Source organism: Haemaphysalis longicornis, unplaced genomic scaffold (genome assembly GCF_048455015.1).
Source record: "Haemaphysalis longicornis isolate Haplotype H1 unplaced genomic scaffold, Haemaphysalis longicornis Haplotype H1 scaffold_4, whole genome shotgun sequence".
NCBI classification, from domain to species: Eukaryota; Metazoa; Arthropoda; class Arachnida; order Ixodida; family Ixodidae; genus Haemaphysalis; species Haemaphysalis longicornis.
In genome coordinates, this window is record NW_027526361.1 from 71839677 (window position 1) to 71864010 (window position 24334).

At 43.2% G+C, this 24334-nt stretch overlaps 1 protein-coding gene and 1 long non-coding RNA gene across 2 annotated transcripts in view; one reads left to right on the forward strand and one right to left on the reverse strand.

The window, feature by feature from the left end:
• The window catches only part of LOC144178906 (homeotic protein ultrabithorax-like), a 394614-nt gene that overhangs the window by 334474 nt on the left and 35806 nt on the right, over window positions 1-24334 (reverse strand). The window contains exon 2 of the transcript XR_013324095.1: window positions 15272-15335. The gene's annotated coding sequence lies outside the window, so the exon portion shown is untranslated. The remainder of the gene's footprint in view (window positions 1-15271; window positions 15336-24334) is intronic.
• The window catches only part of LOC144178907 (uncharacterized), a 134248-nt gene that overhangs the window by 73074 nt on the left and 36840 nt on the right, over window positions 1-24334 (forward strand). Inside the window, exons 2-3 of the long non-coding RNA XR_013324096.1 lie at window positions 11690-11811; window positions 16279-16427. This is a non-coding gene — a long non-coding RNA (uncharacterized LOC144178907). The remainder of the gene's footprint in view (window positions 1-11689; window positions 11812-16278; window positions 16428-24334) is intronic.

A 24334-nucleotide genomic window follows, 5' to 3' on the forward strand; every position in this document is an offset into this window, starting at 1 on the left:
ATCACAGAACTGAATGTATATCCGTGAGCTTTATCTTCACTGGTCTGTAAATCGCATATTCATTTTTCGGACTTCTCAATGCGTCCCGTGCTGTCTGCGTATATTTTCCTTCAGTATGGTAAAGCAGGAAGGAGGGGGGGGGGGGTAATTTCTCGTTGTGTGGGTTTTTCCCCTGGTCCCGCTGTTTTCTTGGTACGTAATTTCAGGGCGTGAAAGAAATCGGCACCTATCGCTCCTTCTTTCTCGAAGCAAATGCGTAGATTAGAATTATTGTAGAAAACGTGTATGCGCAACTGACATCCCGCAATTTAATTCAACGTACCACATTACCTTCACGTGTGGAGGGCCTCAAGCGACAACAGAAAATCTGTCGCAACACTTAGAAGAACGCTCAAATAATACTTGAAGTAAACAACAGACGAACTATTGGTTTGCAGTATAATTATGCCATAGGAACGAGGCCAGATAATGCACGTGCCCCGGTTAGCTTTGAGAAAGAATACCAAGGTGATCAAAGGAAGCTTCTGAGAGGCTAGCGATTCTATTCTGAGTGTGATCGCGTCGCTTCAAAGGCAAGCTTTCGGAATTTTGCAGTGAAAAGGCGCTCAATTTCGTTTACACTTTGGCTTTCAATTTTCAAGACCATACCGAATTCGGGTGTTCCTTGTTTTCCCCGATTCGTGATGTAACTTCACACGATGGAAAGTTGGGCCGGTTGGTGTTGATATATTGGTGCATATGGGTTGTTGTTGAAAAAAGGCGCGAAAAACGATGGCAACGCAGAATAGAAAGTTCGTTACGGAATAGAAGCGACGCGTCGTCTTGGGTACTTTCTATTCTGCGCCGCCGTCTTTTCCCGCGGTTTTTTTTTTTTTTCATAATGTAACTTCACAGTTTATTAGGGTACGCGTCGTTTTGGGGAGCAAAGCAAAAACTAAGGAAAACAAACAACCGTACAGGTTACATCGAACCCTCGGTGCAGTACAGCAAACCCTCGTTATAACGAAGCCCAGGGGGCAGGAAACTAACTTCTTTATATATGCGTCCCTTCGTTAATTAAAAGCAACAACGATTTGCTTTGAGTGTACTTCAGTGGGTACTCTGAAGCGCTCCAAATAAAGCGATGTCGTAATAACGAGGATTCGCGGCATATGACAAAGCGTACCCCGTATGTGGTAACTATTTACAGAATTCAAATAACTAAACCGCCACAAATAGATTTTTTTTCTTCTTGCGGTATATATGGCCCCACATGACCACTGAGTTTCGTAAACGGAGAACAAATGGCGCTGTAAAGATAATATTGGTACGACCCACCTCATCCCTAGTGGTTAAACAAGTCTGAGTTCGTGTGACTTTAAGCAGATAAGGGCACCAAAAAGACACCGACGGAAGAAGAAACAAGCCCGACATACAAGGCCCCACTCCCAAATGAATAAAAAAAATGATACTGCAACGGGATAGATCTGTCCGATGTCACAGTTACAGAGGAATTCCTGTGCTCAGAATTAAAATTGCCTCAGAAGCGGTATACTTACGCGTATATGTAGGGAATTCCGATTCAATGCAAATTAGCAATGACTTCTTAATCACTAAATAAATTTTCTTGTTTTACTTTGATTGATTGATTGACTGTAGGGTTTAAAGCTCCGGCGCAACGAAGGCGATAAGGCGCGCCGTAGTGGAGAGCTCCGAATTAATTTTGACCCCCTGGGGACCATTACGTGTGCCGAAATCTCGTACACACGGGAGTTTTTGCTTTTCGCCTTCACCAGAAAAGCAGCCGACGAGGCCGGGAATCGAACCCGCGTCCTCGTGCTCAGCAGCGCAACGCCTTAGCCACTGAGCCACCGCGACGGGTTTGTTTTACTTTTCGATGTCCAAGCTTCCAGGTATTAATATTTTTGAAATTGTTTTTTTTTTCTTGTTCTTAGGATCCTGCGTCACTATATTTTAACGCTGAAAATCGTCGCCTGCAGACTGCACACTAAGTAAAAAAATGATGAAGAAAAGTCGCAACATTCGTTCAAGCTTTTGTGACAAGAGCCAGAAATTTAGAAGCGTGAATATGCAAGCCCAAGAATCGGGCGCTTGAGCCATGCGGCGAATTTCCCCGCCAGCGCCGCGAACTTTTTTCTGAAGCGGCCGCCATTCTCGGCTCGGCAAAAATCAATAGCACGCTTCCCGGGACGTGCTGCCATCTTTCGGAGGTACGCGACACTGCAGCCGATCGATCGCGGCCGTCTCCCTGCTGACGCAGCCGCCCACTCCGACGTGTGGCGCCAGGCCGTTTCATTACGAAAGGCTAATGCGAACAGATAGGGCAGGGCGCATATGGACACAAGAAATGGCTGCTCAAAGAAACAATCTCAAGTTTAGCGCGCTAGGCGCAAATAAGAATATTTAGTCCAGTGATGAAGCCCGAAGTGTCACATTCGATAAACTTAATATTAAGGCGTGTTCTCACTAATGTGGTCACCAGCGATAGCAAGAAAAACATCCACACTAAGTAAAATATGGCAGCGTGGTTTCACCCTATCTGTTGGATCAAATGGCTTATTTCAAGAAAAGAAAAGTCGAACAGCAACTCGAAAAGCACAATGAAAAACTGATCAAGCTATCTGCGTAAAGTAGAATACAACGATAACTTGGGTTGCTGCGCGAAGAAACGAAGCCTTACACTCGATCAGGCCGTTTTTAGGGCAGTTCCACTAGAAAATTGCTGACGCTGCAAAGAGCTTTCTCCTAAAAGCAGCAGTGCCTTGCGGCAAAGCCCATGACCGGCTGCTCGAAGCGTAGGGTGGGTGAATCTACGCTTGGAGTAGCTGGAATTCTACGGACATGCATTTAGGCACAAGGAATGACATATACCGGGTCTCTAGTCCTAAGTGACAACGTAATTTATCTTCACAAATGTCCTAATGTACATCGAAAACGTATTTGGCCACCTTTGCCAAAGGCATATTTGGATGTTGCGAAGATGATTCCGCCCTTCAAAAAATGCAGCGGGCAGTATTCAGCATACTAAAATTTAAAAGAAAATCAAAGGAAAAAAACTTTCACAGGTTCATAAAGAAATCTATTGCGTTAGCGAGACGCTAACGCAATACACATTATCGTAGAATTATCGTAGAGTACGCACTGAGCGAAAAAAGGTTAAGCACTGCAGAAGATTTAAGTTTCAGTAGAAGGTTGTTAGCTGCACGTAGTTATTATCTGAGTGGCCTAAGGCGCCTTTTAAGGTATCTGATAATCAATGTTATCTTGACCGTCCTTTATTCTTCTTCATGGCTGTTACAATACTGAAATGTAAACATCTGATAATTGTTTTGTTTGTGCTGGAGTAATGATTGCTACAACTTGATGGTTTTAGTGTAAACATCATTCCGGTTAAGGCGGGATGTAGAAGCGGGTATTGAAACTGGAGGATTGGTATTTGTATCGCACCAATTTAAGTCCACTATATCTCTTACCCCGCGGGAAAATACTTAAATTTTGGATTTGATAACGAAGAGAAACGTCTGCCATTGCATGAGGCGAGTATCCCTGGGTGATACGGGAAATATTACAATTGCTACGACATTACTGATGACACATAAAAGTTTAGAAATGTCTAAATAGTTATCCCACGCCTTACTGGCGCCTTTGAGCGGAGAAGCATGCTTTAAGTGTATAGGGAGCGGATGAGTCCGCGGTTATGTAGGCATTTTGCAGAAAAGAATTGACATCGTACACCAGCAACATCTGGAGTAAGGCAGAGCTCCCATAACGCGACTGTGTGAAGCTTATATCGAATACAAAGTGGTGCTCCAGCTGCTCGAATAAATGCAAGGTTGCAGACGCAGCTGGGGGCACATGATTAGGTACATAACTGTTCAAACGGGATTACTATGTTTTTTTTTTTAGTTCGCGCACTCGTTTCCGCATTTTCTGGTTCACGTGTTGCGAAGCCTATACGTTTCAGTAGCGTATAATGACAACAGTTGCACATATTATGGTGCAGCTTACCTCTGTTGCCCCGAAACGCATGAGTACCTTTGCACATGGCACTGTATTACGTGTTTAAATTTGTTATTATACTGGGAACTAACATGTAGATGTTATAAAATGCCGGGCATTTCTGTACAGATTCACCGAGAAAACCTGGCTGTGCGTCGTTAACACTTGATGTGTTACATTTTCGCCACACAAGAAAATGCTGTGATTCAACGTTCTAGGGCTTCCATATTTTTATTAAGATCACTCAGACAGCTATAAAGAATGTCTTCCCAGCATAACGTTCCCACTTAGTAGTGAGAGAGAGAGAGAAAGAGGTTTACTAAAAAACTGATCCTATCTACGCTGGTTTCTACTTCAGATCTACGTTATCTACGCGGGTTGCTACTTGTATCCTTAGTAGTGAATACAAGTTTAAAGGGGCTCTGTGTATCACACTTTATGTGTATACATGACCCTTGCGGAGGTAACAAGGCGCTTTTGGATATTAAACTCCTTATAATTCCGCTAAAATATATTCCTAGCAATGCACTTGCGCAAAGAAGTGAAGCCGACTTTAACAATTATTGGATCATTGCCATTAGAAAAAAGTTTCCCCAAGTTTTTCCACATTAAGTTCATTTCTATTTCTGCTGCGTTTTCTCTTTTATTGCCGTGAATGGCTTTATCTCGACAGTCACATTGTGTTATCAGTAAGAACAAAAAATTTATTTCCAACAGTGCTTTTTGAAGTGCTATAGCATTATCTTGATCTCACTACCGTAAATATGGTTGTTCCTACTCTTTCGTATTTGGGAGCTTTTACGCATGAGCTACAAACGTATTAACCGAGTATATATATAGTGGGGACAGCAAAAGCAGATCATGGTGAATCTGCAATGACATATTAGTCTTGAATTGCTATTTTGTTTTCCGTCATTGCGGTGAAACAATACGTATTTGTGCGCATGGGTAGCGCCGGCTACTGACCGACACCATTGATGTATATGAACAAGAATCAAGAGACATTTCTTGTTACTATAGTTAAGCCAAGTGATTGAACATTTCCTTCGGTAAGTGTTAGTGAATAGCAGAAAAGGGCATTCAGTAATGATCTCCTGCCGTTGTTAGTGGCACTTAATGAAGGTGTGATCGAAAAAAAGAAACTAAGTTACAAGGTGATAGTAATTTTTTTAAGTGATCTGTTATAAAATGTCACGTCAGCGCGCACAGTATGTTGCCAAGCGACAAGTTACGTCCGGAGAGCACTTAAATGTACAAGGTGTCCGCAAAATTGATTTGTCATTGGCTGCCACATCCTCTCGAAATTCTACCAAGTATCATACAGGTATCTCGGCAAGTTTAATCGAACCGAAGCGTAGAACCGAAACGTTGAAGTCATTGCTTAAGAAACAACGTTATTAATGGTCATGTCTACGGATATATCGTCGTGTTCGGTACCAACTGAAGTTTCAGTGCGCGCACAGTTCGAAGCAACCTAACTTGTGGATAATTTTTAAAACTGAATTTTTCACAGTTACTGTTCGCAAAAATTCTACCTGCATTTTTTATGGTGGTAGAGTCATGGTTGGCGCTTAAATACAGCGGTAATAGATTGTCTTGTGAATAAATTTCTTAGCTCGACTCAAACTCATAACTCCTGTCACACTGTCAACTTGGACAACACACCCTGCTTACTCCACCAAGATGTCATCCTCAACAACTGCGTCCAGCCTGCTCTGCCTTCATTGCATTCGAAGGACTACCCTGTATAACTTTCTTTCGCAAATAGCTCATACTTTTCTGTGAAGCCATGCATGTATCTTGCAACTCGCCCCCAAAGTGTCAGGGGAAAGCAGGGCAGATCGAATAAAATGGCGACTGTTTCTTGGCTAATAAAAGAGTCTGATAAAAACTGCATACAGTTTTGTTTGTCACGACCAGTTGGCTTTCGAAAGCAATAACCACGGTAAAGGCAGGTGAGTACAGCATCATGAAGCAATGGCGAAGAGTCACCTTGAAGCTGTATGAAGCTCATGAGAACCTTTTTTTTTCTTTTGGTGCTACACAGAAAAATACTTTGTGCAGAACTATACCCAATTTTTAAATCTCTGAGAGAGAATGGTTCCTCTAATCTTCGACCTGCACTCATACACCCAGAATTTGATTCGAAATAATGTTCCTGGCAACCCCCTCGTCTCCGGGAAACTAAAGTATGGATATAGGCACTGGGAAAGCAAAAAAATGACAGGGACAAAAGCTTAGACGAGTTGTACGCCATGACAGATAGCATCGCGTGAGACAACAAAGCGTGAAGAAGGCAGAAATACAGTCCTGTGCTTGCGGCTTCTTTTTTGTTTTGTGCCTCGTGCCATGCTACTCCAGTCAAAAATGACATTTCACTATTTTTCGTAAAACGTCGTCGAGCGCATGAGATGCGAAAAGGAACACTCCGCTTAAGCAGACCTGCAAGGAATGTAGTTTGCAAGTAGGTTAAAGAGTTGGCGCTGCTTTAGCGCAGCTAGCAGTTTTATTCGTTTTGGCTGATTTCCCACGTGGTTACGTGTCCGTAGATAAATGCGGGTGAGGACCCGGAAAGGTTTTTTTTTTTTGCTTTCTTGATACCGGTGTCCTTTCAGATTTACACAGCAGAGAATTCGAGTTTATATCGTCGGCCATTCATCGGGATTGGCACGCATTATATTAGCAGTTCGGGACTTACGTGGGCAACCGCTATTTGTGCCGCATGTGGCCAGGAATACTTTTTTCACAACAGATGAGCCTCTAGGCATATACAAAAGCATGTAACTACACGTAGCAGTTGGTTTAAATTATACAAACTATATGTGACGGGGTCTAAATTAAATAAGCACAGATAGGCATGACAAGGACGAGATACAGCAAAGACGAGCGCTGACTGACAACTGAATATTTAATTTCGACGATAATGAAACACGCAGGCTTGCGGGAGCAACCCACAGATAAGTTGAAAAAATTAGTTGACATGATGTCATCATCCCGTTTAGTGCAGAAATGCAATTTAACATTCCCGCAACGCTATCAACGCGGTGTTTATGTACGTGTCGACATTCTTGCAGATAACGAAGACTTGTGCTATTTCTCTTGGGGGAAAGTATTGTGCGTGAACTAGAGGCACGTGCGACCGAATTCATGGGTGCTGCCAGGCATAGAGCAAGGGGAAGACAAAGGCGAACATGACGTCCCCGTTAAAAAAATTTGGTGGCTGCGCAGGCGAGCATTGCGACAGCGCCCCCTCTTCCCCACGCATAAACTTGAACGTATAACAAAGGTGCAGTGCGCCCAACGTTGCTTTGGCAGGGAACAAACTTGCTCTGGCGTTTGACTCTACAATTTCACCTTTCGACCCAACCGCATATCTTCACTTCGTACCCATTTCGGCAAAATGTTTAGTAGCTTATTCTTAGCAGAAAAAAAGACGTCAAGCTTAAAATTACCCGATTTCTTTTTGATGCAGTGAGATATAATACAAAGATAGGCAATTGCCACCAGCATCTTAGGCTCCCACTCTTTTCCTTGCTTGATATCCTTAATAGGTTCTAACGAAAGAGGACAAGGGTCGTTCTTTGCATGCGAAGGCCCTGAAGAACGGGCACTTCAATTTTTTTTATATCTCGCTCCCGTTGCAAGAGTGCCATGTGGGTTGAGCTTTCGCCCCCAGATCAAACACATCTTTGCTTAGTTTTTCTTCGGGTAACTTGAAGAGCACCAAATACGGCATCGCCGCTGCGTTCCCCTTAGCCCATTAAGAAAGTACTGAGCACACAATAGTTTTCAATGAAGGTCTTCAACAAATTGAAACAAAAAACGTTATTAAGAAAGCAGGAAAGCGTAAGAGGCTGGCGGTAATTACGCATCTTCCTGTAATGTGTCCTCGTATTCAAAGACGGCGAAAAAAACTCTACCATTCCTCCCTTAAGAAAGTTGAGAGAACTGTGTAAGCTTTGGTACATCAAAACTGTGTCAAAAGTGCGTCAAAAGATTCGCTAAAAGTGCGTCCAACTTTCGCTGAAAGTGCATCCAATCGATCGTCAAACGTTCAGAGACCCAAATTGGAAACGAAGAACGACCCCATGCGGGATTTTTTCGCGCAATAATAAAGCGCATCTACGAACGATCTACATGTCTACAGGTACGTGGTTTATGAGATACAGTTATACTATTGTACTCTTTCCTCATGGTCGATTCGTGCATTGTCATATCTATAGAACTGTTCCTTTTCGTGATTTTTGAGTAACCGTTTCGACACAATGAAAGCCCGGTTTCGTGCACGCGCCGTTTGTCCAGAGATCTTACTGGTAGAGCTTTTCGGTCGAACAACCGGTCTATGAGGAAATTCGCTTGTGTTTGGCAGGACGAAAGAAAGTTTCGCTTTACTAAGTTTAAGGCTGACGGCTACTTTCTGCTAAGAAGGAGCTACACAACATTTGTGTCTTAATTGGTAAGAAGTCAAGAGGTCCGGCTGTGTCGAACGATCCAGCGTTGAGACAAACACCTCAGCCGGTTCGTTCCTTAAAAAGTCGACGTTGTGGGGTCATTCCGTTATCAAGCCGTAACGTTATTTACCGGAGGGCGGGACGCTGCCTTAACGTTCACCGGCGCGAGCAGCGAAGTTCCTGGACTCCATGTTCGTATTTGTCTGATCAATGCTTAGGTGTGGCTGCTTCCCCTTTGAATTTTGTTGAAGGAGCATCAAGTTGCCCCGCAATGGTCCCCGCGCCGGAGAAATTGCAGAAGCCTTTGCTATCTGCAACCGTATCGACACAAATGTAAGCGCATTGGGGTATAGTGCTGCTGGTATGTGAAGTTGCGTTCCTGTACAACACACCACTATGTCATCATGCCAATTAATTTTTGTCCTTTTATATATGTCGCGCACGCCATACGGTGCGTTATATTTTCCGTCTCAATAAAATATTCCATTGTCAGCCATCGCTTGCTCGTCCAGTCTCCTCTCTCTGTGACGTCTATCATGCTGTTTAAATTAAACCTCATCAAGGTTTGTATAATTCGCTTCCACTGGTACCGGTTAATGCATGCCTTTTTTTAGCACAGCACTTTTTTTATTAAAGACAAAGCTGTTTAGCAAATCGTAATCTCTCCTGTCCGCAGTTAAAAATGCCAAAAAACTGCCAACCGCGTGCACGGGAGTGCAGGCATAGACAGACTTGGCATAAGCAGGCATAAACTTGGCATAGACAAACAAACTACCACGCAATGACCGATCGGCACCCGACGCGTTGATATCACGCGAAAAAAGTTAGAGATTTTTCTTGTCGCACAAACGTATTTAAACATTCCTTCTTTCCTCAGACAGTCGCTTGTTGGGATTCCCTACCTCAGAGTACGGTCGAATGCCCTACTGTGGAAATATTCATGAAAAACCTCTCTAGTTAAGTTGCTGTCTCATTGTTCTCGTTTAACTTCTCTCTTAAGGGTATATTTAATACTGCTGTAAGCTAATCGCTGCTTCTGACTTTTATGTTCTCTGTGCCATAGTGGTTTCGTATCTGTAGACGGTGCCTTTCAAAACAGTTGTGCGCGTATCGTGTTCTCTTTTATATGAACATTGTTGCCGTTTTTTTTTCTTCTGCAGCGATGAGTAAACGTTTTCTCCGAATACATTTTTTTTAAGTTATTCCTTGTATAGCAATTTTTGTCATCGTGCCATGGTTTTCTAATTGCAAATAGTTGTTATCGGCTTACATCTTCTGCAGTGGCGCGTTAAGTGACATGTGCGTAAAATTCTCTGCAGGTATGCGCTTTCTCTGTTGTGTTTTCTTTAGTTTTTTCTTCTTTGACAAATGTTGTCGATGTGTTGTATTAATATGTACCCAGTTAACTATTGCGTCCTTGTGAATGTAAACATGTAATCCCACCCTGCCCAAGGCCTGGCTCTCAGGCTGGTAGTATTCAATAAATAAATAAATAAATAAATAAATAAATAAATAAATAAATAAATAGTCTGGTACTTAACAAAACTAAGACCTAGCGATCACGTGTGCGTGCCTCGTGACGACCGCCCAGCGTCCCCTGCGCACGTTTGTCAAGCCAGGCATACCCACTTAGGAAGATTGGCCAAGGTTAGCAAAAAAACAAACAAAAAAAACTGCAGTGTTCGCCGCAATCATGGCAACATTCGCTCGGAATGAGAAAGACACATCATAGCGTACGCCTCTCCAAAATCATGTCCCATGTTTATCACTTCCAAATAAATAAAAGAAGCTCACACTTATAGCAAGAATGATGGAGTAACAGTCATTGCGGCAGCGAAGAAGAAGCAAATCGGCTGCAATAGTGTTCTTAAACCTTCGTGATGGTTGTGAAGGTTGTGCACAGCTTCGCTACCTTTAAGTCTTACGCGCTACTTCGAGCTTCCTACATTTTTTAATGCTTGCACTCATCCCCAACCCGTTCTCTTTCATGGCGGTGACTTCACACCATTACGCCAGTGCTTACAGTTCAGAATACTTTACAGGAAATTTTATTTTTGTATTCTATTCGCGAAATTGTTAAATCACGTTTATTGTTTAATCAGGCTTATTGCTCATTGTTTAACCTCTTATTGTTTAATCACGTCACCTCAGCGACGCTACTTCAAACTGAATATGCCATAACGACCGGACACATACCGCCCACAGATGAGAAATTCCTCCATACAGGACCATGACCCTGTTTATACGACCAAAGCGATATCGAAGCTGGCGGTACTCGTCAACAGCAGCAGCAGCAAAAGCTGCGCCTGGAGGGGCCCCTTACTGGCCCTGGCTCGACTCCGGAGGCACGCAATATCGAATACGTGACTCAGCAAAGAGCTAAATTGGTGCGTGCTCGCCTCTCTTGGCGTGTCCCCGGTCAGGGTGCACGTACGAGCAAAACACGCCTTTGTCCGTCCAGCTTCTTCCCGGACAGGAGGTGTGCCGATTTCGGTGGCACAGCACCTGAACACAAGCAAGGAATCCTACTTCGGACATATTTGCCATGGGTCCGAGGGAGACAGCAAATGTTAAAAACTACACTCGTCGTTCAGAATATGCCGCTAGTCGGTCGTGTGTCGAATTGTCCTTAAAACGACAGATGACCATTTAAAAAACAAGCTCCCGCCCCCTTTTGTTTCTCTTGATAATTCTGCTCCTTGGCCTTGCAATATACCAAAGCTCAAATATCACCTTCTGAAAGACTTCGGGGCACAATATCAAGACGAAATATCCTTGACCGCGCCAGTGAGTGTCTCAATACAACTGCGAACCATGCAGCATTGTTCTTTTATCATTTTTTACTGGCTTAGGAGCGTTATTAATTAAAAACGGAAGGTGTTTGCATCGTCGTGAACTATACGGCTCGGAGAAACTGAAATAATGACACGGAATTTTGCGTATTATGGTACGCTGTCTTATTTCAGAGGGTGCGGTTTGTATAGAATATATATATATAAGATGATGAGAAGTTGTGAACATAAGCCAATTCGTTTCCTAATTGGACTATAGCGGGACCTACATCGCATTTTTTTGCAGCCATGAAGGCGACATCACGTCTTTGTGGACGGAAGTACAAATGCAGATCGGTTTTTCTAGAAGTAACACAGTAGTTTTTACAGCATTAGAACATTCTGTGAGCCATTCGCGCCTATTGGGGACAGTACACACTCTTATGTCATATTTGTTATTTTTTACAGTGTGAAGGCGACGTCTATGAAGGCGACGTACGGGAAGAGTCAACAGCCCCACGTGAAGTCGGCGGGTCTCTGTTAAGTGCAGCAGCTTCAGTGTTATTCATTACCGAGGGCTGCACTGCGTGGTAAGACACTTACGGTGGTTACAATCTGAAAACGATTACATTTTGACTTGAGCGCTTTAGCCCTCGCTACAACAAATAACCACCAAACTATTTCTAGTAAGTCAAAATACAGTCGCATATTGTATTTGTTCTCTTCAGCCCGTTGAAGCGCTTGTATTGGGATCAAAGCACTCGCTAAAACGGAATATCTGTCGAGTTGGAACATTTTGATAGAACAAACAGCGCAAAAACTACTAAACAGAAAAAAAAAGGGAAAACGAATATGCACAGCGCTGTACTTGCTGCTCAGTGAACTCGTTACCTACATTTTGTGCCGTATATACAATTGGCTTCTATTTATTTTGAACAAATATTAACCAACAGAGAACGTAACAGCTTCTCAGTAACTGTCGCAAAAAATACACGGAAGCTATAACAGGCCAAGAGAAACAAATTGTTGCTATCGCGCAGTAACGTTGCTGCCCCCGCTTCTCGTTTGTGATTACCATCCTTGTCAGCCCAAACGTGGAATTTCGCTTCCTGTCGCGCCGCTGACGATATACCTCCGAGGGGATCAACGCCAAACAAAAATGGATGAACCGATTCAGTAAGGAGGAGTGGGGGATGGGGACGAATAAGTGGACCTGCGCGCGCCGGACTCGAGGGCTCTAGAGAAAATATCTCTAGGAGAGGCGGTTCCCCCACCACCGTTCGCAGCGATAGACACTGCTGGTCACGAGGATAGGCGGACCACGGGCCACCATCGGTTTTCATTAGGTCGCTCCCTGCCGGTCCAAACCTGTATCCTGCATACCGAGCCTCGAAGCACGGACATCGCCTAGCCCGCCTTCTCTAGCCGCGAAATGAGAATCGCAGAAGGAGAAGGGCGAGGCGGGGAATTTGAATAAAGAAAGAGCCATGGGCTCGCGGCTGATCAGGAACAGGTAAGCATAATATGAAACTGTGGCGCAAACTCTATCGAATCTCTATGAAACTCTAACCCTTTCCACTCCATCGGGGCGCATAAAATTGATAAATTGCTTGCCTCTTGAACATGTCAAGTCCTGGGCTAAGATTATATGAAAAGGAGCCTAGGTACGGAGCATAGAATATTCCGCTCAAAATAGGAGGCAGAGTCAACAGTTTTCTGGCATGTTAGCGGGGTGGAAGTGGAAAAAAGAACCGTCGGTCACGGAATCAGCAAATTTCGGGGCGGTTGCATGATTTCTGTTCTCAGGAAATTACGAAGCAGACGACGTCCCGAAGCTTTTGTGCACGATTTCCGGTTCCGATAAACAGTAAACAGCCGAAAGACTCCGCAAAATATATATTTGAATGGTTGTGAATCAATGAAATATTTTAACTGATTTGTTTCTAGCTTGCTATGTAGTATTTAATAAACTATATTATTCGATACGGCAAGTAGAAGAATCGATAAAACGGAATTGCCCTGGAAGAAGAACGTCACGTCAGGCTGCGTAATAGGTGTGCTTATTACGTCGCTATAAAAATAAAGCTGATAATTTGTTTTCTGCATATACAGAAGCACACCTTTCAAGCAAAAATTAAAATTACCTGGAAAAAATTGTGAAGGCATCTTTAAAAGATATTTCTTGGATTAAAGAATGGGGTAATATGAACGTCCCATGCGGTAAGATTTAATCAGTCTAATTACAAGGAGGTTAGTTACTGTCCTGTAACTTTAATCAACTGAACACGAGATTAAAGAAGCCTACTAGATACAGGTGAAATGCCGGAGAAAATTCTTGTATGGTGCCCAAGGCCGATTAAGGTCACATAGCCCCGAAGGTATAGTAAGAAAAATTATGTTGCGCTTAAGGATTATTGCGGGCTACAGACGTCCATGACTGTAACATAAAACGACAAGGGGATGATTAGCTAGCCAAAAAAATTAAGTTTTTTACATAAGCGATTGTGCTATAGATTATTACCTTTGTTACGCACTTTACACGTACCAAACATTTCACCGGTAATTAAACAAGCATTGCATCAGATTGTTTCTTGAATTCTGTATACCAATTTTTGATGGTAGATCGCGATTGTACGCCTGTATTTTTCTGTGTACGGGTCTCTTTACCCTAAAAATGCGCCATACGGTGTAACTTTCATACCTCTTTAATGAAAAATGGTTATTCATGATTGATTTAGTGCACGTACGTCATAATTATTTCTTAGGTCTGATTACACCAGCTACCACTGTCGCTCACCTCCAAATATTGAATTATGTGATGTTTATGCCTCGCCAGTTTCCAGTCTGATACAACTAAAACTAAATAAAATATTTTCAAAATGTGTTGCCTACAAAATTCCAGTGTTTTATTTAAATTCTGTGACGTTATTACACTACTCCGCCAAAATTACCGAATGACTTAAAGCAGATAAGCACGTTAATTTATTTTAAGGAAATCATACTTAACATGTAACGAGTTATAATAAAAAATTGCGCAATAGAATGTCGGAAGAGCGACGCGAGGTGTCCTTTATTTACTTTTACTTTTTTTCGGTTGAGATTTGTTGAACCACCTCGGATCCTTGTTCTGAGAAGCTTGCTCATTCAAATAAAGTTAAGCCCTCATTATAGCTTGGATTCTTGCAAATATTGGTTCTCAGCTATGAACGCGTGTTGATTTGTACGAGTGTTTGCTTATTATGTAGGCTCTGCCAGATTGAAACTACTCCCATTTTTTAAATTGTTTTTGCGCTGGGTTGGTAAAAAGTGTTAACATATTTATTAGCTTTGTTTGCCGGGAAGTACCAGAGCTGGTGTAGCGGGCTGAGAGTTGAATGCGGCCTACATTGTTTATTTCTGGAATTCGAAGTCAAGCAGAATAAGAAAAAAATACGTCCTTGGTATATAAAATTTATTCGCAGTGCACATTTACGCGCTTGCGTGTGGTATATAAGGGTTTTAAGGCAAAAGTGTTAGCGTATGCGAAAAACTTTAGGGGATGACACTTGTGTCTTCTCGTTATCAAATAGCTTCGTTCAGACAATCTCAATCAGGAAGAGCAAAAGAATACGTCATTTTGGAACACTGGAAAAATATAGTTTGTGAAATCGTAGCGGTTGTTATTTGCAGCTTTGTACGAATGCTCATGCCGAACCGTTCTAAGCATAGCAGCAGGACCTGTTTTAACAGGGCGTACACAATAGGTGCATACCTAGAGTGTACGCAGATTATAACGAAATCTATCGCATCAAGATGGGAAGCCTGCAGGGCTCATGCGCCCACGCATTCTGTCGAATACATTCGTCATCCACAGTGTCGCATGCTGTTTGAGTGCAAGTTGACATTGCGATTAAACCCCGGTCTAAATTTTGAACGCGGAATATGAACTTCCGGCCACCTAATCAGACGTATTTGCACACGTGAAAACTGGTTAGGCTGCTGCAATAAAGTGATGCCCAAATATCACATTTTAGAAAAAAAGTCTTCTTTAGCTACAAAACGCACGCTTACCTTCGCAGCGTCGCCGTTTCGTAGACAGTGCTACACTGGCTTGAACTGGTCGGCGTTGGCTTCGCTAGAATCAAGGGAAAGTTTGGTTGCCAACGTTACAAAACCGGCTAAGCTTCATTGGAGACAACGAGACAAAACAGAGCACGAAAAGCGGATGTTGTGCAAAGTAATTGAGATGCATTCTTGCCACTCAGAATTCGTAAGCATTTCCTCATAAAATGAACTATATGCGCAGTTTCGGGCAGGTAATGTTGCCAATACAAAACACACATTGAGTTACTGATACGTGCCAGTGCCTGAGACCACCAGGACTTAAAATAACTAATACGCTAGAAGATGTCTGCTTGAACTTAAGAGTGTTTGTGAATGAAAGTCTAAATTTGTTCTTTTTTGTGTGTTTATGCACTACTACCACTGCTTGAGCTTAAAACTGTGTGTTCCACAAAACAATCCATTTGCACAAAATATAAGGAATGTTGCGGATCGCGTTGCGGCTGCCTATTTAAGGCAATAATTAAATGGGAGTGCAAGCCACGTGATAGCCAGATAATGTGAAATTTAATTTGGGCTTAAACCACCAGAGTGATACATTTGCCAGAAGGCACGCCACCCACGGTAGGATCAGGAATTATTTACAGTGCAACAAATTCTTGTGTGGCAAAAAAACCTTATTTTGCCTGTGACGCAACTGTCGGTAATCGTAGCCGCTGTATATACTTCAGGCAAGAGTATGTTTAGTTTTAAGAAGACTGTGTGCTTACCTTTAGTACGACGTGACGTCAGTCCACCACGGCTGCCCACCGAATAAGACGCACGAATTAGAAGCCCTACCTTTCACCATCGGTGTTGATTAAAGCTGGTGGCACGTAGCTCGTTTCGTTTAGATTCAAAGCTTGAAGAAACATACTCGCAATATTCGTTGTCACCTGAATGGGCTGTTTGTTGGAAGCAACCTGCTTGCGTGCCCATTGGAGGATGCGTCAATCATTGTTCTCTTTCTTCAACAGCCAATGAAAAGCAGTGGAACCAACGCCGAGCCCGGGGTAAGGAGGTGCCGCCCGACACTGACGAATGGTCGTCCGAACGCAACTGCTCCAGGCCCGTCGAGATGGCAGAAGAGCCTGTCCAGACGACAGCGAAGCCAAAGCCAAACTTAGTGAGTTTTATTGCTGCGAGAGTTGAGCTGTTGAAAGAAAAACAGCTCCGAAGGCCTGGCCGCTTGCTCGGCCGGAAGTGCCCTCCCGGAGCTTTCATATAGTTGTATTTCAGTCGGCACTGGCAGTTTCTTTTACGTTGTTTTTGAGCTGCGTAGTTTTTCTGGTGGTCTTCAGAGCTTTGCAGGAAAGGCATCGCGCCGCTCATTAGTAGTTTATCGCAGATCTGACTGAAACCACCCGGTGTTTGCTGCGGCTACCGAAAGAAAGTGTTGAAATAATACCATCTAGTATCTTACGCGACCACCAGCCAAGAATAAGATATTGGACGCTGCCGAACTCTTCCGACGCGAAATTTTGATCCGCTGGCACTGTACCGATTATCGTTAAGGCGAACTCACGTTTTTTGTGCCGTCGCTGCGTCTCAGTGAAAGAACTGCGTGACGGCCGCTGATGCAGTTCTTCCGAAAGGAACCGTTTCAAACATATCTATCACTAAAACTACTCTAGTAAACCGTAATTTACAACTGGAGGACCGTATCAGTTCAAGCCAGCATTAAAACAATAATAGGCATCCGCTCTGGGAAAACCAATTTACGAATATTTAGCAAATGGACAAATGCGCCCCTTACAAAATTGTATCTCACGATAGAGCAACACGAGGTGGAGAGATCTGTAATACCACAACTGTGTACTTCCCTAACTGCGCATTTACATATAGATAAGCAATAAGCGTCCAAAATAAGAGCGCACGTTGGCACAGAAGTAATGCAGCTCATAAGAGATTCATGAGAGGTCAACTGTACCTTACATAATTGAGATTCAAAGCGCAAAATGAGCTGATGCTGATGACAAGATAGTCACTTTGTAATCAAGCAAGGTGGAGGCATTTGGAGATTTCAATTTTTCTTATACGTCCACTCCTGCAAGAAAAGTTGTACATTTAACCTAAGTTTAATTAAATTTATCATGTTTAACGAAGATTAACACCCTTGTCATGACGTCTAGAGCTGAATAGGGGCACATAGAAGGATCACCGGAGAAAAAAAATGTCGCGTTTCTCCCGCTCGCTTCTGCTGACTAACTTAATCTATTTCTCAGAAGGCCGGATGCCGATAAACTCCAGCTTGAAATAAATTGTTCTTCGCCATGTAGGAGGAGCTGAATTATAATCATAATCATCATACCACCGTCGAATGTAAGTCCTATTAACACTAATTAGTAAATGTCCCACAATAACATCATTATCATTACCATCGTCATTAAATACAGCTTACAGTTGTGCCTACTGCGGACGAAGTCCTCTCCCGCAGACTTTTAGCCGCTGCGCGAGTTATCCGAGTCCATTTATTGCCCTGGAATTTTCTTATCTCAACCCTCCATATATCCCTTCTTCCCTTGGTAGCCACTTCCGTGGTGCAGCTGTTATCCGTACCCGCATTACATGACCTTCCAATCTCTTCCGCTTAACTTGAACTATGATGTCTACAAGTCACGTTTGTTCTGTAATCCACGGTTTTGTTTTGTTATCCACAAGTGTCACCCCTATCATTATTAATTTTTAGGCTCTTTAGCCTCACTTACTTTTTCTTTTAAGAAGTTCGTCCCCAGTGTCCCAGCAATGGAAGCGCACATATGTTGTCTACCAATTTCTTTAATTACAGAGATATATCGCACTGTTTTTATCCATTCTTTAGCGATAGTTACGGCTGCAAGAGATGGCCATGCAGTTTTTTTTCTTAGAAAATGCACAATGCACGCGGCTCACATTCAGAATGAAGGATCCTTCTTTATACAGCCGTAGAGTGCGCTGATGTCATGTTTAAAACCGAGTGCGGGCGATGAAAAATCACTCGGAGTAACGTTTAAATGAGAACCCCTCAACAAGCACTAAGAAACGTTTGAACGATCGGCGACCGCGAGCAAACCCTAAGATAGAGTCAATGAAGAAAACCATTAGAATAGCGGGTACACAAATTCAACTAGGACATTTTTACGTTACAGTCTCTTCAAACCGTGCCACTGCAGAAACAGGTCTGAACCAAGAAAAAAAAAATAAAAAGGAAATTCGCGCGAGACAAAAAGATTGGAGTGGTGTATTGAATTACAATGGGATTTTTTCGATCATATTTAATACCACAAAGGACAGCGCTCCACCGCTTAATTGCAATGAATACGGCAGTCTGTTGCGGATCGCGTGGTAACTTTGTACTATTTTTGTGACGAATATATAGTTTCCTTGCTAGTCATATTGCCTTTCCTAATGACGTAGGCAGAAAGTTGGCATAGTTAATTGGGTGAAGTTCATTATTCCTGAAACAAACGTTCCAAGGTTGACAAAGAAGAAAACGTCACACTTAGTTCTTTTCGAAATTATACCATTTGCGAATTTGTCTGGCCTCATCAGCATCATTTTTTTCAGTCATGTCCTGCCATACCACCGCCAATCTCACCCAAGCTATAGCTGGCTCGAGCGCCTCAGCCCTACTTCACTCACTTCTGTCACTAAGTTATGCCTTCATTAGCTGGAGAATTCGTGACACGTGCTGGACCGTAACTACAGTTCATTTATACAAGCGGGTTAAAAAAAAGAGCAAAGCAAGAGTGTACCTGGCGTTTCGAAGGAGCTACGGGACGACCAGATTTATTGAAACGAGGCCCACCACGACAGCCATAGAACTGAGCATAACTTAAGTGTCCCGCACTGTGTTTGACGCCCTAATTAAATTTTGTTCTTCAGTTATCTTTCGCGCAGTGTCAAGCATGCAAAGACCGCTTTATAGTAGACCACGAGAATCATGACTTGTATTGTAGTAAAGCAATTATATAGAGCATGAAATGTGAAGGTATTCTGAAAAACACAATGGCATTTTAGCGCGTGCATAGAATAACAAAGGATTGTTCCAGAAATATATAATGGCTCAGTTTGAGCTCTTGACATTGCGAAAAGAAAAAAGCAATCCACATAGACCCGGGCTGTCAGCTTAACTTTCATTAATACAACGTCGGCGTGAATGCGAGGCTTTCATGCACCGAGACAAGACAAACAGGAGAACGGGGAACAAATAACAAGAAGTTAAAGAAACTAAATTTCACTAGATTCATCTCCTGACAGAGAGCTCATTGTCCAAGCTTAATGGAAACAGGAAAGTTAAGAATATACAAGCTGCATGTGGAGAGACAAAATGCGTGCACGAGTTCAATGCTTCAACGTAACGTATACTAAATTGAAATTTCGTCTGAAGTTTTTGTCATTACCGTGGTAGATATGATTGCTCGTCAGAGGGACATCGACAATAGAAAAGGTCCATTGGTTGTTTTCTTCTTTTTTATTTCTCCCTCTCTTTTTTTTACCGGCGCTTATGTGCTTGTAGCTGTGGTGTAAATGCGCGATTCTCCCACTGCTTGCATCGATGGCTGTAGGCAACAGCGTAAAAAACAAGGGCAGTAAGACGGACGAGAAAGTTTACAGGACATAACCACATATAAAGCTAACGGAAAAGTTGCGTGATTGTAAACAGCAAAAAAAATATTTACCCCTTCCTTTTGTGCTAGCTGTCATTCGGCCCCATGCGCTGGCAACATTACATTATACACTGCCTTTAGAGTCAACAGAATAAAGAAAGTTATCTGACATTACATTGTGACAATACTGCCAGGACCACCTGAAAGCGAGACATGATAAAAAAAAACTATGTAAAAATTATTCTTGAGATCAATGTAAAAAAGTCGTTCTTGCATCCCGTACGTATGTTCCGTGCGGATTCCCCCGAATTAAAATGTTCCTACGAAGGGAAATGCGAGAACTCCTCAACCCTTGCGGTATATGTTAACCTGAAAACGCTGCTAGCATTATAGTTTATGCGAATAATTGGTGAAAATCTGCTATCTACACTCAGTATCAATAGTACTTACTGTTTCAAAACAATAAATAATGCCAGTCGACATGTCAGCCATTATTTCTTTTTTTTTTTTTTTTGTCTGGCAGGTCACAGTATTTATACCCAAAACCACAGCATCGCCTTCGCCAAAAAATACCGACAGCTGTATCCTGTCCCCTGTGCACTGAGACCGGGAGCCTAAATTAGCATTAAATAAATGAATTCACACAAATTGACATGTTACCCCCCTTCTTACCTCTTTAATCAACGCAGTAAGAGTTTTGTCAGGTTAATAAAATGATCTAAATGATTACCACTTACCAGGGCTGGGCGTCGAATAGAAATCGGTAGGCTTTAATCGGTTATCTGATTTATTAAGGGGTTGCGTTGGTTTGTGAAGGTAAATGAAAAAATATATTTTAGAATAACAAACCAAAAACAATAATACCAGTATGCTTCTAAGTCTCGTCACAGACATTCCTGGTTAGGTAAGCGGGTCCTCATCACGGCACTGATGTGGCCGGGACGCTTATCGCGTTCGTCACTCGCACTGCTTATTGAATTAAGATCACATGCATTCACTTTAATTGGATGGGACACCGATTTATCGTGGTTCACTTACGCCAGGGTTAGTTTATGCGACAGTGAAGCTGTGTGAGTACCGGCTCGCAGTATTTGTACCATGTATATTTGCATTAGGAATAGCCATTTTACTGTCTGTCTTGGCTACCACCTTACGGTTTTCATCGCTATAATCTCGGTTCATACTTGCATAGTTTACTGTTGTGGCATGAGGGGGGTTATTTGAACGCGAATATTTTCCTCAACATGCTTGCGCAGATTTTTAACATGATACACTTGGTTTGGTTGATTATTGGGCTTAACGCGCCGATGCAACGCAGGCGATGAGGCGCGCCGTAGTGGAGGGCTCCGGATTAATTTTGACCACCTGGGGATCCTTAACGTGCGCCGAAATCTCGTACACACGCCATTTTCGCTTTTCGCCTCCATCAGAAAAGCTGCATCCGTGGCCGGGAGTGGAACCCGCGACCTCGTGCTCAGCAGTACAACGCCATAGCCACTGAGCCACTGCGGCGGGTCACACTTGGTCAAGTTTGTTCACATGACTTCAGCCGATTAAACATTTAAAAAAATTAATCGCGAATGAAACATTAATGGATTAATGTGAAGGTTAACCGATCAATCTCTCACCCCTACCAATTATAGATTAATGATGCATTTTTGGAACTTTTTATCTTGCTTAGAATTCAGCGGGGGGGGGGGGGAGGGGGGGGAAGCGGGGGCGTGGAAGAAGAGGGCAGGACATGACGGTGTTGCAGTAAGGCGCACGAAACTGATTGCGCACTGCCTGTGAACCAAAACAGGGTAAAAACGATTGTTTCAAAACCGAGCGAACGTATGTTGCAGTCATACGAACGGCGTCGTTGTCCAAAGCCACTGGGGTGCAAAAAGGACGTCAAGTTGACAAAATATTCCACAACATAAAAGTGGCCAGACTGGCAAAATCTTTGCTGCACTTTTCAAGTTTGCATAATTATTAAGTACCAATACACATTATAGGCGCAGGGTTATCAGTACTAGGAACACCAATTATATTGAATATATTGTCTAGTAAACTATTTTCTTCTGTTTTATATTGTAGTTTGAGAAGGTCACGTTTAACTCGGTGCAGTAATGGCATATCCGATATTTCGGGAGCAGCAAAAATGTGTCCCTATTTTGGAAGCTGAAGTTTCAAAGGGGTTGATGCTGTTTGCGCGTGTTGAAGACGGGCAAGGTGAGCAGCAAAGATCCGTTATAAATCGATAAAACAGAATTTTTGATGTGGTTATGAATGTCATTACACGTATACTGACAAACAGAAACAGAGTGAAAAGAAATACATCCCGCCGGCGCATACCCTGTTTGCGCCAAAGGGTGCGTCCCCTTTGCGCTTTCTTTTCTGAAGCACACGTTATGAAACGCATCACTCCGATGAAGAATTTATAAGCCTGCTGCAAACGTCTGCACCAAATATTTCTTCCAATTGGCCGTGTAATGATTCGTATTAGTATTGATAGTTCGAGTATTTCTCGTGAACTATAAGGAAGGAGCCGTTGGATGTTCTTTCCGCTGAGCACACAAGCACTGATGTGAAACCAACTTCGCAGGTGGAGTTGAACATCGCATCGTCGCTTTTAAATGCTTGCTGACTGGTTTCTTTGGGGGAAAGGGGGAAGATGAAGCGACGTTGAAAAACACAGGACAAAATGTAATATTCGGGCACTCTATTGAATGCCCTAATGGGATTGATTGCGAAGTTTAACCCGCCGACGCTACACAGGCGATGAGGCCCGCTGTAGTGGAGGGCTCCGGATTAATTTTGACCACCTGGTGATCTTCATCGTGCGCCGAAATCTCGTGCACACGGGCGTTTTCGCTTTTCACCTCCGTCACAGAAGCGGCCGCCGCGGCCGGGAATCGAACCCATGACCTTGGCAACAGCACCACAAAGGCTTAGCCACTGAGCCACCGCGGTGGGTTGATTGCCCGATTTCGAGGCACACAATTCCTGGGGGAGCTTTCGTTTTTTTTATTATTATTTTTTTCTTTTGCTGCTGGGTACGTCCAAATTTAGCAAAATTCAGCATACTTTAATACTGGCAACAATACAACAACGTATGCACCCGCACAAAGCCCATTAAATGTTTTAATCAATCTGCAGGTACAGAGGGCCACAGTAAATAGCAATCGTAAATACTTAAAAATAATCTTGCTTATTACGGTTACTGCGTAGTTTATTAATTATGCGCGTCCGTAAAGAACCGGGTAAGCTTAACGAGGTGCGCAATTGCGGAAATTTAATGAACTCCACAGATGTAAGCCTGCTGACGATCCACGGGATGTTGCAGACGGCGACCGAACTGTGTGTGGGACTACGGAATGGGGGAAAGCCAGCTTTGTACGCTTTATGAAGTCGGCAGTCTAGAAGTATAAACTGAAACTCTTAGTAATTCGTTCGCACAAAGCAGCTACAAATTGCCCAGAACTGCAAAATGGCCGCAGAGCCACCTAAAAGGAAGATGCAAATCAAACGTTTCCGAAATAAATTTTGACCTCTTTACTGTCTTTACTCAGCGCGCTAAACCACACATAATTTGAAAGGGGCCACCTCGAATTATGCGGATTTCTTGGATGGCATGCCGGTACTTTCATTCAACGCTTCGACATAATAAATACTCCTGCAAATCTGGGCTCTACTGCTAAGAAGTGCGTGCGGAGCCGGTGATCTAAGCCTAATCAAATTTAATTTAGGTCACCTTCCCACATCAACAAGGCACACCTGGTTTAAGCTGCAACAGCGCACTTGTCTACTCTGTCAACGTTTGGACGTCGGCAAGTACCTGGACCATCTTAAATGTGAATATGCGTGGTTTTCAGCACCCAGAATGCTTTAAAGCGAAGCTGTCAGCTTTTCACTAATGTGTGTAGTCCACCCAAGGCACACTGCTAGAGAGCGAACTTTTACTGGTGATGATGATGATCGTGGGAGAAGTAGAGAAAACTTGAAACGCTTCCTGTGGTCGAAATCGAACCTGGGTCTTTTGCATTATGAAGCCGACGTCTATTCGATTGCGCCCTTTCGACACGGTCGAACTAGTCTGGCTTTGGAGAGTGGTGCATGGACGTGCAAAATTAGACAGAAAATGTGCCCCCCTCCGTCTAACAACGATTATGGCTTAACGCCAGGGAAAGCGAAGAAATGCCCGTATCAGTAAAGCACTAGGGGGCACAATCGCAATGCAGTAAGCCGTCCCGATAAGAAAGCTTCGCGTTCCGCCATCGTTGTCGTTTCAACAGAGGGGTAGTTGATTTTCATGGGGTCGCTGAGCCAGCCGCATTCAATGGGATTGGAACTGAGTGACGTTTTTGGGTCGTGGTTGAGTCAACGCATCCACTGTTACCGATGCTGACCGACCCCTAAAATCCCGCCGCCCAACCTTTCGGCACCCTCTGAAACTCCCGGG